This window comes from Hypanus sabinus, chromosome 9 (genome assembly GCF_030144855.1).
Source record: "Hypanus sabinus isolate sHypSab1 chromosome 9, sHypSab1.hap1, whole genome shotgun sequence".
NCBI lineage: Eukaryota > Metazoa > Chordata > Chondrichthyes > Myliobatiformes > Dasyatidae > Hypanus > Hypanus sabinus.
The window spans coordinates 6,396,132-6,409,161 of record NC_082714.1 but is presented as its reverse complement, the minus strand read 5'-3'; the positions used below and the strand labels follow the sequence as shown (position 1 = coordinate 6,409,161).

At 42.4% G+C, this 13,030-nt stretch overlaps 1 protein-coding gene across 6 annotated transcripts in view; it reads right to left on the bottom strand.

Moving 5' to 3' along the window:
- eef2k (eukaryotic elongation factor 2 kinase) overlaps positions 1-13,030 on the bottom strand; it is a 76,596-nt gene that overhangs the window by 59,165 nt on the left and 4,401 nt on the right. Inside the window, exon 1 of one of the 6 annotated variants that reach the window (XM_059978957.1) lies at positions 9,498-9,609. The exons of 4 other annotated variants lie outside the window; for them this stretch is intronic. The gene's annotated coding sequence lies outside the window, so the exon portion shown is untranslated. Of the gene's footprint in view, positions 1-9,257; positions 9,397-9,497; positions 9,610-13,030 lie in introns of those variants that run through there. One more of the 6 variants, XM_059978959.1, reaches the window with a different exon arrangement.

Genomic DNA, 13,030 nt, shown 5'->3' with positions numbered 1-13,030 from the left:
GGTCTGGGAACTAAATCCCCCGTGGATAAGGAGGGCTGACTGTATTCATAGTCACACAGGCTGAGGGAAGAAGTTGTTACCAAACCTGGCAGTCCTAGTTCTGATGCTCCTGTACCTCCTTCCGGACGGTAGTGGGTCAAAGAGATTGTGGGATGGGTGGTAGGGATCCTCAACAATGCTTTGGGCTCTTTGTATACAATGCTCCCACTAAATGTCACAAACAAGGGGAGTGAGACCCTGATGTTCCTGCTGGCATTTTTTTTAAACTGTCCTTCGTAGGGCCTTGCAGTCCAATGCCTTCCAGCTTTTATAAAGGAAATCTTTTTCTTCTTTAATAAAGGAAATATGATATATGATCCAGTGCTTTCCCAGCATTTATGACAAATCAACTCTTCTCGAGCTTCCAGTGGGTAAGAGTATCAATTATAACCGACTTTTCAATGACAAACTCTGTGATATTCCAACAGTGATTATGCCTGGGCAGATCTAGTCTGGTGGTATTTATACCCCTGTAGTCCACCCATCTTGATTGGTTCGTATTCGTCCAGTCAGGTTTCTGTTCTGCCACCTTGGAATTCCAGTTTTTTTACTTACAGTGAGCCCTTAATCTTTGTTAAAATTCTTTTCCTCTAGTTTTATTTTGATGGCTTCCTTTACCAGGCGGTCCCAAAGGCCATTGGTGCAGCATTGTGGTTTTGTGCCATCGACGTCAAGCCAATGGCCATTGAGAATGCAATGTACTGCTTCCACTGGTTTCTCTGGGTAACCCAAACGGATACACCTCATGTGCTCCTTGATGCGAGTTTCCACAGTGCGTCCTGTCTGACCAATATACTCTTCTCCACGTTCACAGGGAATCCTGTAAACACATAAGCTGTGATTCCTTTGACTCGTATAAACTATGATTAAGTAAAGATAAATCATCTTTACTTAAGGGCCTTAAAATCACCTTAAAAGGGCCAACAGAAAAACCAGGAAGCCTAACAACAAGGGGAAACCCATCTTTACTGCCTGTCTTTCCAGTATTTCCATGGTTTCTGGAAGGATCATCAGGCTACTTAAGAAATAGCAGATTAATACCATCCACAAACCTGTAAGGAAGCTCAAATCACAGCTTATGCGTGTCAAAGATGACTTGGGACTCCAGTCAGCTGGCATTTACAGGATTCCCTGTGAATGTGGAGCAGTGTATATTGGCCAGACAGGATGTAAGGTGAAAACCAGCATCAAGGAGCACAGGAGGTGTATCCACTTGGGTTACCTACAGAAAATGGCGGTAGCAGAACACTGCATTCGCAATGACTATAGGATTGACTTCAATGGCACAAAACTACTGTGATACACCAATGGCTTTGAGACTGTCTAGTGAAGGAAGCCATTGAAATAAAACTAGAGGAAAAGAATTTTAACAAAGTCGAAGGCCTCACTCTAATTAAGATCTGGAATTCAATTGTAAACAAGATGGGAGTGTAAACTTAAAAAACGCCGGACGAAATAACCACAGCACAAAAGATCGTTACTTATCTTTTCACCCACTTATTTCTTCGAGCTCAGCCGGCAATTGAACTTGGTCCTGACATCCGGGGGAGAAGCATTCTCATCCCTCCGGTGGTTCAACAAGTTCACTGCCTAATGTCAGAATTGTTAGAAGTTATAAGGCCACTGACAGTTTGATAAGCATTCCAGCCAAGTCAATGGACTACTGATACAAAAGAACATTCAGTTTAATAGACACTCCAGCCACTTTAACTTATTATTATTTACTTATTATTTATTATTGTTTACTTATTATTATTAATTAACTTATTATTATTTAATTATTTATGGTTTTAGATTGCTATATTTCTTCACTATTCTTGGTGCAGCCGTAATGAAACCCAACTTCCCTCATGATCAATAAAGTATGTCTGTCTGTCTGTAATTAAGAAAGGAATGTCCTGTCTAATTTCCATCAGGTACTGCCTTTTGTCAAAACCAAAAAGTGTGAAGAATCAGGAGACATCTTATGTGGATCTGTGTGAACTTTAACCCTCATCTTACTCCAAAGAAGCAGCTGTGAAGCATTATTCAAACACAGACATAGTCGGTACTTAACCAATTATTTACAGGAATCTGAGAATCCCCCAATTCCCTTAAACTTTATCAGGAGAGCGGAAATCTGATTGGATGAGGACTAACCAATCAGGACGGATGGACAATGGGGGCATAAATACCACTGGACTAGACATGCCCAGGCATCATCCCTGAGAATGCTAGAGTTTATCAAAACATCAGTTATAATCAATATCTGTACACGGCTGGAAGCCCAGGAAGGGTTTATTCAAAATATGATACGCGTAACACAATGATTAGCTATTCACAGTTTCACTGTTTATTTCATCCAGAAATTAAAGATCAGCTTTGTTTGCACATGTATAATGGAAACATACAGTGAAATGCATCGTTTGCCTCAACGACCAGTCCAAAAGAATTCCCATGTTTCCAGCGCTAAGAGAACCTGCCTACAACATACTAACTCAGGCATGGGCAAACTACAGCCCGGGGGCCATATGCGGCCCGTTAAGCTTTTTAATCCGGCCCGCAGAACTTGATGAAATTATACTAAAAAACCTTGTTAACGTTTTTTACCCGCAATTCTGGCTTTTTCCCAATAGATGACACACTCTATATACATTGACCTTTGTTGAGGTGCAGCGTATTACTCCACATTTGCGCTTTACTCTTTGTTCGACTTGACCTATTTGTGTGAACAGGCGTTCAGCGTCATGAACATCAACAAAGCCAGCCAGAGATCCAAGTTAACTGACCAACACCTCAGATCCATCCTGAGAATCGCCACAACAAAACTAAATCCAGACTTTGATGCGCTGGCTAAAAAGGGAGACCAACAACACTGTTCCCACTGAAATTAAAAATAAGTTTCTTTGTTGTGTTATGTAAAAAATGCATTTGAAAATATTTTTTTCAATAAGCCTTACATGTTACATGTCATTTCTGTTAAGTGATAGACATGAGTAGTGCACAGGTGCACGTACATTCTCAAAATAAAAAACGTGCTCCAGATCAAATAGCGCGCTCCGCATACTGGCGCACTGTCACTGTTCTGTCCTTGTTCTGGTCGTTGTTAAGTATTGGCACAGGGGACAATTGAATAAGAAGGAGCAGGACAAGTAGACCTGCATTTCCTACCGTTTTTGAAATAAAGACAGTCAGGAGGAGAGTGATGATGATAATATCTTGAAGGATAACAGAATTTTCAGTGCTTTAAAATAATAACTGTTACTATTAAAAAAAGCTGTATTTTATTCATTTAATTTTCAGTGTATTAAAAGTCATTTCAATAAATAGCTAAATACCATGGGACTTCAAAGACAGATATTTTGTTGTAATGCATTTGTTCATTTTCAATTGAAATTAAAGCACATGTTTTCTACATATCCCATGATATTTTATTTTCTCTTATGAGGTGTATTACCAAAACACTCCATCCATCTGCTCCTGGTCCGGCCCCCCGTCAAATTTTAGAACCCTTTGTGGCCCACAAGTCAAAAAGTTTGCCCACCCCTGTACTAACTTCTCTTTTATAAAAAGAATCTTTTTTCTCTAATAAAGGGAAATATGATATGCAAGACGCAATGATTAGTTATCCAGGTTTCACTGCTTATTTCACCCAGAGACAACACTTACACAGCATAAACATTTTCCATTTACAGTTCCACTTGAGTAATTGTCTGAAATATTTACAGACATCAATTCCCTTCCCAGTTACATTTCACTCAAAGACACAGAAATCCACCCAGGTCTATCAGCACCCTTTCCCTCTCTGTATATAATCTCCACCAGGCCACCCCTACCACAACACATGCTAATTTAAATCATCAGCTGAAACCTACGAGCCAACGCAACAGCTGGCTCCAGACTCACATACGTGTCTGTCCAAGTGAAGAGTAAAGTACATCAAGTTCTAGTGGGGCAGCAACACTGCTCTTGGGGGCAGGAATGTACCCAAACACAGAACCTCTCACTACTGAAAGCAGTCTATGCATTAGTCTTCACGCCTCTAGCATTCATCAACCGCTAGTGATAATGCCATGCACATTAAAAATTAACCCAAGAACAAAAACACTCTATACCAAATACATATACAAATTGTGGTGTAACAAAAACATTCTGTCTGGATGCACGTCAGCTTAGTACAGCAACTGCTCTCCCTACAACCGTAAGAAGCTGCAGAGTTGTAGCTACAACTCAGACATCACAGGAAACAGCCTCCCCTCCATGCACTTTGTCTGCACCCTCACTGCCTCGGTAGAATCAAAGAGCCGACCTACTCCAGACATTCTCTCTTCTCCCATCAGACAGAAGATGCAAAAGCCTGAAAGTGCATATCACTAGGTTCAAGGACAGCATTTATCCCACTGTTATCAGATGCTTGAATGGACCTCTTGTATGATAAAGTGGAATCTTGGCCTCACAATCTACCTCATTATGATCTTACAAGTGATTGTTCACCTGAACTGCACTTTCTCAGTAGCCGTGACACTTTATTCTGCATTGTTATTGTTTTACCTTGTTCTACCTCAATGCGCTTTGTAATGATCTGATCTATATGAACAGTGTACAACACGAGCTGTTCACTGCATCTTGGAACATGTCACAATAGTAAACCAGTTCCAATATATGCTAAGCAAATAGCTGACTACAACAGCAGAGTGACTAAATTCTCAGAAGCACAGCTTCAACACACAAGGCTTGGACCCAACATTCAAACGACTTCATTCATGCCAGCTTGTACCTCTTCCTCTCCTGCCACCATCTTATTCTGGCTTCTTGCCCCTTCCTTTCCAGTCCTGATGATGGATCTCGGCCTGAAACATTGACTGTTCATTCCCCTCCATAGGTGCTGCCTGACTTGTGGAGTTCCTCCGGCATATTCTGTATTGTTCATTGTTTCCAGCTTCTGCAGAATCTCTTGTGTTTTTCACTCACAGCACCGTGTGGTTGAAAGGGCAGTTATTTAACTTGCTGTGGCTATGTCAGCTCTCTCACATAGTTGAATAATTAATCTAGCAAAAATATATTGGAAATAAGAAGCCCATTTGTCCCCTCAGGTCTGTTCCACCATTTAATAATGTCATGGCTGACATAAACACCTGCATTCTTGGCTTTCCATGGTGAGCTAACACCCCTAGAGAACACCACCTGGCTGGTCTCCTTCTAGAGTGCTTTTCAATAATCCATAATCCCTGAACTACATTTGTAAGTTTTATCAGTTTTTCTGGCTTTTTTACCTCATGATAGGAAAGATGTGGAAGCTTTCAAGAGGGTGCAGAGGAGATTTTAACAGGATGCTGCCTGGATTGGAGAGCATGTCTTATGGGAGAGCTGGAGCCTTGCTCTTTGGAAAAAAGGAGGAAGAGAGTGACTTGATAGAGGTGTACAAGGTAAGATTCATAGATTGAGTGGACAGGCAGAGACACTTTCCCAGGACGGAAATGGCCAATACAAGGGGGCGTAATTTTAAGGTAATTGAGGAAAGTATTGGGGGAGGGGGATGTCAGAGTTAGGTTGTTATTTGTTTCTTTATTTTTACATAAAGAGTGGCAGGGCGTTCCAAGAGGACACAGGTTTAAGGTGCTGGGAAGTAGGTACAAAGGAGATGTCAGGGTTACGTTTTTTTTTATGCAGAGAGTGATGAGTGTGTGGAATGGGCTGCTGGCAATGGTGGTGGAGGCGGATACGATAGGGTCTTTTAAGAGACTTTTGGATAGGTACATGGAGCTTAGAAAAATAGAGGGCTATGGGTAACCCTAGCAATTTCTGAGGTAGGGACATGTTTGGTGCAACTTTGTGGGCCGAAGGGTCTGTATTGTGCTGCAGGTTTTCTATGTTTCGATCACAAACCAACTTCAGTCCTTCATCATGCTGCTGTCTCTAAGGAGTCTGAATGTTCTCTCTCTGGCCATGTGGGTTTCCTCCCACAGTCTAAAAATGTATAAGTTTGGCTTAGTTATGGGCAGGCAGGGAGGCGCGGGAAGCATGGCCCAGTACAACCTCGGAGTGTGTTGGTCAGTGACACAAGCAATGCATTTCACTCTATGTTTTAATGTACATGTGACAGGAAGAGGAGGAGAGCTGAGGAAAAGATAAAGTTAATCTTTAGCATTTCTTCAGCTCTCCTCTGATGCCTGTACCTCCCCCAAGACAACCAGAAATTGTGTTAGTTGCAAATAGCAGAACTGTTTAAAAATGCATTGTAATAAATTATCAATATTAAAGAAAACCAGTTAGTTCCTGCACGAGTTTTCAAAGGTTTTTGCAATCACCTTCAGCATAGCTTGACCATTGCTCCCTTAGAGTGCACTCAACAGGAACTCAATACGAGAAGGGGAAGGGGTGAGAGAGGTTGGCTTTGTTTGTACAACACAGTGAAATGTGCATCAACAACCAACAGTCCCCGGATATGGTAAGACAGCCTACGAGTGTCACCACACTTACAGCACCCACGTAGTATGCCCACAACTTACTAACCCCAACCTGTACAGTTCACCCAGAGGAAACCCACATGGTCACAGGAAGAACATATAAATTTATTACAGACAGCACTAGAATGGAACTCCGCACTCCAAAGCCCCTGGCTGTAATAACGTTGTGCTAACTACTATGCTACTGTGGTGCCCCCAGGGAGGGAATGAAAGGATACGAGCCACACTCAGATAGTTTAGGTCAGCAGTCTGCACCGTCTGCAACGCACATTGCGGTTACTTGCCCAGACTATGTCAACAGCTCCTCCAGTCTGGCAATTTCTCATCACCCAAGGGCAGAGGCAGCAGACACTTGGGAACACCACCACCTGCAGACCCTCTCTGGCTCTCACAACAGCCTGGCTTTGAAATACCTCACACCAACACACCCTAGGAGCCTGAAGTGTCAGACCAACAGGTTCAAGAACAGCTCCTTCCCTTCAACCACTCCATTCTTGAGCTAACCAACTAAACCTCATCACAACCGTTCAGTAACATTGTGATCATTGCTGCACTTAAAAGGATTTTGTTTCTTTTCTTCAAAAACACAAGAGATTCTGCAGTTGCTAGAAATCCGAGCAACAGACACAAATTGCTGGAGGAACTCAACAGGTCAAGCAGCATTATGGAGAGGAATAAACAGTCAACCTTTCAGGCTGAGACCCTTCATTATAATTACAAACAAGAGAAAATCTGGAAATCCAGACAACACACACAAAATGCTGGAAGAACTCAGAAGTTCAGAGGAGAAACACCTTATATTCCATCTGGGTAAAAATTCCAACACGCCAGTCCATGGCCTCCTCTACTGTTGCAATGAGGCCACACTCAGGTTGGAGAAACAACACCTTATATTCCATCTGCATAGTCTCCAACCTGACAGCAAGAACATCCATTTCCTTGAACTTCTGGTAATGTTTCCCCCCACCATTCTCCATTCCCTTTTCTCTCTCTCTCTCTCACTTACGAGGAACATTTGATGGCTCTGGGTTTGTACTCGCTGGAATTCAGAGGGGGGATCTCATTGAAACCTTTCGAAGGCTGAAAGGCCTAGATAGAGTAGGTGTGGAAAGGATGCTTCCCATGGTGGGAGAGTCTAGGACAAGAGGACACAGCCTCAGGATAGAGGGGCACACTTTCAAAACAGGGATGCGGAGAAATTACTTTAGCCAGAGGGTGGTGAATTTGTGGACTTTGTTGCCACATGCATCTGTGGAGGCCAGGTCGTTGGGCTTATTTCAGGCAGATTGATAGATATTTGATTTGACATGGCATCAAAGGTTACGGGGAGAAGGCCAGGAACTGGAGTTGACAAGGGGAAAAGAAGATCAGTCATGATTGTATAGCTGAGCAGACTTGATGGGCCAGATGGCCTAATTCTGTCCCCATGTCTTATCTCTTTACCTGCCCATCACCTCCCTCTGGTGCTCCTTCCCCTTTTCTTTCTTCCTCTCTTATCAGATTCCCCCTTCAGCCTTTTACCTCTTTCACCAATCAACTTCCCAGCACTTTACTTCACCCCTTCTCCCCTCCTATCACCTTGTGTTTCTGCCAACTCTCCCCCACCTTCTAACTCCGACTCACCTTTTTTTCTCCAGTCCTAATGAAAGGTCTCAGCCCAAAGCACTTTTCAATAAATGTTGCCTGGCCTGCTGAGTTCCTCCAGCATTTTGTATGTGTTATCCTCCATTATAATTATAGTAATCTTGTAAAAATTATGTGTAATTACGTTTATTTTATGTTTTTTTTGTAAATGCTGCTTAGAAAAAAGACTGGAGGGCTTTGTGGGAGGGGGAGTACAGGACTAAAGGGCTTGTCCTCAGAATAGAAAGAAGTCCCTTTAGAATGGAGATGAGGAGGAATTCCTTTAGCCAGGGTAGTGAATCTGTGGAATTAATTGCCATAGATTGCTGTGGCAGTCACATAGAACAGTACTGGGTTCTGTTCAAGTCATTGGGTATATTCAAAGCAGAGGTTGCAAGGTTCTTGATTTGTAAGTGTGTCAAAGGTTCCCACAGCAGGCAGGAAAATGGGTTGGATAGGCAAAAATCATTCGTGATTGAGCTGTCTCAATAGGTTGAATGGTCCTACGTCTTATGAGCGGATTGATGTTAGAGTAGGTTAGAAGGTTGGCGGGTCGTGGGTGGGCCGAAGGTCCGCACTGTGCTGTTCTATGTGTGTATTATCTGCCTGTGATACTGCTGCAACTCGGCTTTCCTCTGCGATGTGTATGCGCAGATGACAATAAACTCGATTTTCATCGCCACTACCTCCCCATCTGGAATGTCAGTTTCAAGCCACGAAGCAGAATGAGTACAGCATCAACTCTGTCCAGCGCCTCAATAAATACTGGCAACACCCGCATCCCTAAAAGAGAACTGGAAATGCAGCCATCAGCCGCTCAAATATCAGACTACTGGCACCAAACGTTCTCAAAGCAAAGCCAACATCCGATGGACACGATATGCTTATGACAAACTGCCTGACAGCACCTGCTTTCGGTGCAAACCCCAACTTCAATCCCAGTGACAGTGCAAAGTCGCCAGACTGGTAGCGACGCCCTTTATTGCATTGGTATTTTGAATGAGAGTACCTCCGCATTTAACACCTCCGCCAAAGATACTACAGAATCCGGATAGAGACTCCCTTCAAACTCTCTAATCCTAAAGGAATCGATTCTAGGAAACTCGTTACCAATATTAAAACGCAAGAAAATCAGACTGCCGAATATACTTCTCTGCGGTTGTCTCTAACGTTGAAGCAACTGTTTCAAATCGCAAAATGCTAAGCGCTGTAACTCGTTTGCAAAATGTTCACGACTTCCCTTTTCGAGCAGAAGACGCGCAGAGCACGGTGTGGCTGCAAACATCCTGAATGCATGCACCAATCCAGTAACACGGGTAACGATCCACATGACCAGGACACTTCAAAATGCGGCAGCATGTGGTGGCAGTGTGGAAGAGACGTTCTTACCGCAGGCTCGGGACTCCGGCGACAGGACGATCGCAAACGATCTGCCGAGGAAGTGGAACGACGTGTAAAAGGCACCCAGCGTGTCTCCGCCCACTGACGGCTCGGCCACGACGCGCCCGCCGCTCCGCACGTACACATCTCCAGCGGGGACACGTTGCACACCGTTCCCTTTCTCCGCCCTTCTACCGGGACAATATGCTGTGGGGCTGCTTTCAAATGAGTCCTCGCTATCTCACGTCAGAAAAGAAACCATCAGCAAAGGGAGTTTTCAAACTTCCCCTCCGTTATCAACCACCACATTAAGAATAGAAAAGGTTTATAATAGGCAATACTGTAGGCGCGGCCCATGGCTTATCATCCACAATGTGTTTATTCTTCATTAAGAATGTAGTTTATTCTAGAAACAAAAATACAACCACACAACTTTGTTTAACTGTAAAACACTCATCCCCCAGTATATCAGCAAACACGAGGAAATCTGCAGATGCTGTAAATTCAAACAATACACACAGAATGCTGGTGGAACACAGCAGGCCAGGCAGCATCTATAAGAAGGGCTGTCGACGTTTTGGGCCGAGACCCTTCGTCAGGACTATCCCCCAGTATATGCCCTTTTCTCATTGCACCGTGAGGGAGCAGATACAGGAGGTTCCTCAACTAATTAGCAACAGCTTCCTTACCTCCGCCATCAGAATTCTGATTAAGTAGTAAAAACCTGATTCTGATTTTGAACAGCCATTTAAACAGATGAAATATGTGGCATTGGTGATGTATATCTGATTAGCTTAATAGTTTGAATGTAATTTCTTCCCCTTCTCCATTCTGGTTCCCCTCTCACACCTTCTCTTCTCACCTGCCCATCACCTTTCCCTGATAACCCCTCCTCCTTCCCTTTCTCCCACGGTCCACTCTCCTCTCCTATAAGATTCCTCCAGCCCTTTATCTCTTCCACCTATCACTTCCCAGCTTCTCACTTCACCCCCCATCCTCCACTCACTTCCCCCTCACCTATCACCTGTCAGTTGTACTCCTTCCCCCCTCACCTGTTTCTGCCCCATTCCTTTCCAGTCCTCTCAAATGAGAACATCTAGTGTTTATTCTCCTCCATAGGTGCTGCTTGACCTGCTGAATTCCTCCAGCATTTTGTGTGTTACTGAGATGAATCATTTGAAAATAATATATTGATGTCTTTCTGACATAAGCATTGTAAGTAGTTAAAATGATACCTTATACTAAGACAATGCAAAGTCTCATTTTATAAAACAGTGTATTTATGAACATAAATTAGTTTCGGGTAATGTGTGTTATTTAGGAGAAAACTCTTTGCATCGAGTAATTGAAGTAAGTGGGCAAATCAGATATGATGAGGGAAATATGAAATTGTCTAATTTATCAGTGAAAATATGCCGCTGCAATAATATTGAAACACAAGAGATGTTACAGCTGCTGGTAATCCAAAGGAAAACACACAACATGGTGGAAGAACTCAGCAGGTCAAGCAGCATCTATGCAAGGGAATAAACAGTCAATGGTTCAGGTTGAGATCTTTCATCAGGACTGGAAAGGAAGGGAGTAGAAGCCAGCATAAAAAGGTGGGGGGGGGGGGGAGAGCAATAATATTTAAATGCTGAGAGATTACAGAGCTCTGAGATGCTGAGGGATACAGCAAGTGAACTAGTAAAGTCCACAGAATCAGATTTATTATCACTAATATATGTCATGAAATTGCAGTATACATAAAATATACTACAAATTGCAATAAAAATACATAAGTAAGTTGAGCAAAAGTAGAATAAAAATTAGAGAGGTAGTGTTAATTGTCCATTGGAAATCTGATGGTGGTAGGATGTTGGAGATCTTTTATCTGTCTGCTGTAGTGAGTGCAGTTTTCTTTGCGGCTTTACATTGGGGGGACAGCATCAGTGCTGGTGATGCAAAAAGACTAAATAAACTCATCAAAAAGACTGTATCGGTCCTTGGCTACAACCCAGTTAGTGGTGGAGAGGTGGTCACTAAACAAACTTATCCATTATGGACAATCAGGCACATCCTTTCCATGACCTACTGAATAAACAGTGGAAATTCCTTTCAAACAGACTCACTTAGCTCTGCTCTCACAGGGATCCTTATAGAAAATCTTTCATTCCAAATGCAACAGTTCATCTCTGTGCAACAGGAGAACACACATCATAGTACAAAAGTCTCTGTTTTATTATTTCATACATTATTGCAAATTATGGTACACTGGTAAGTTATTACTGTGTACATTATTATTCTGTACTTTGTTATTTGTTAAATCTGCACACTACCAAGTGTGCTTTTAAATGTTGCTGCTGTAATGAATGAATTTCCTACTTGGGATCAATAAAGTATTTATTATTATTCTATTAAGAAACTGGTCCTAAAACATTGAGTTTTCAGGCTCCCGTACCTCCTCCTTGATGGTAGTAATGAAAAGAGACCATGTCCTGGATGGTGGGGGTCCTTAATTATGGATGCCAGCGTTTTGACGCCTCACCTTTTGAAGATATGCTCTATGTTGGTGAGGCTGGTGTCCATGATGGAGATGGCTGAGTTTATCGTTTAGTGTGAAGGAAGATGATATGCAAGAAGGGAAGTTATGCTTCAGTAATATAGGGCACTGGTGATATTATATCTGGAATATTGTGTATTCCAGATATAATCTACATTGTAAATATGTAACTGTCCTTTGATGTTTAGCACATAAAGTATTGAGCCCCACATCAATATGATGTCTGCTGTATCTTGTTTTGTCAAATAAAGAAGCTGCTTCATATCTACCAGTACTTTTCTCTGGTGATTTCATTCATGCAACAGCAGAAACCACTGAGGTTAATTTTCTTACAGGCATTTTTCAGAATCAGAATCAGGTTTATTATCATCCACATGTGACATGAAATTTGTTAACAGCAGCAGTTCAATGCAATACATAATTTAGAAGAGAAAAAAATACATAGAATAAAAATAATAATAAAGTAAATCAATTACAGTATATGCATATCAAATAGATTAAAATATGCAAAATACAGAAATACTGTGTATTTCAAAAAGTGAGGTAGTGTCCATGGGTTCAATGTCCATTTAGGAATCGGATGGCAGAGAGGAAGAAGCTGTTCCTGAATCACTGAGTGTGTGCCTTCAGGCTTCTGTACCTCCTACCTGATGGTAACAGTGAGAAAAGGGCATGCCCTGGGTGCTGGAGGTCCTTAAAAATGGATGCTGCCTTTCTGAGACACTGCTCCCTGAAGATGTCTTGGGTACTTTGTAGGCTAGTACCCAAGATGGAGCTGACTAGATTTACAACCTTCTGCAGCTTCTTTCGGTCCTGTGCAGTAGGCCCCCCCCCCCCCCCCACCATACCAGACAGTGATGCAGCCTGTCAGAATGCTCTCCATGGTGCATTTATAGAAGTTCCTGAGTATATTTATTGACATGCCAAATCTCTTCAAACTCCTAATGAACATTGAGGAAAATAACAAAATACAACAGAGCTAATGGAAAGCTATACATAA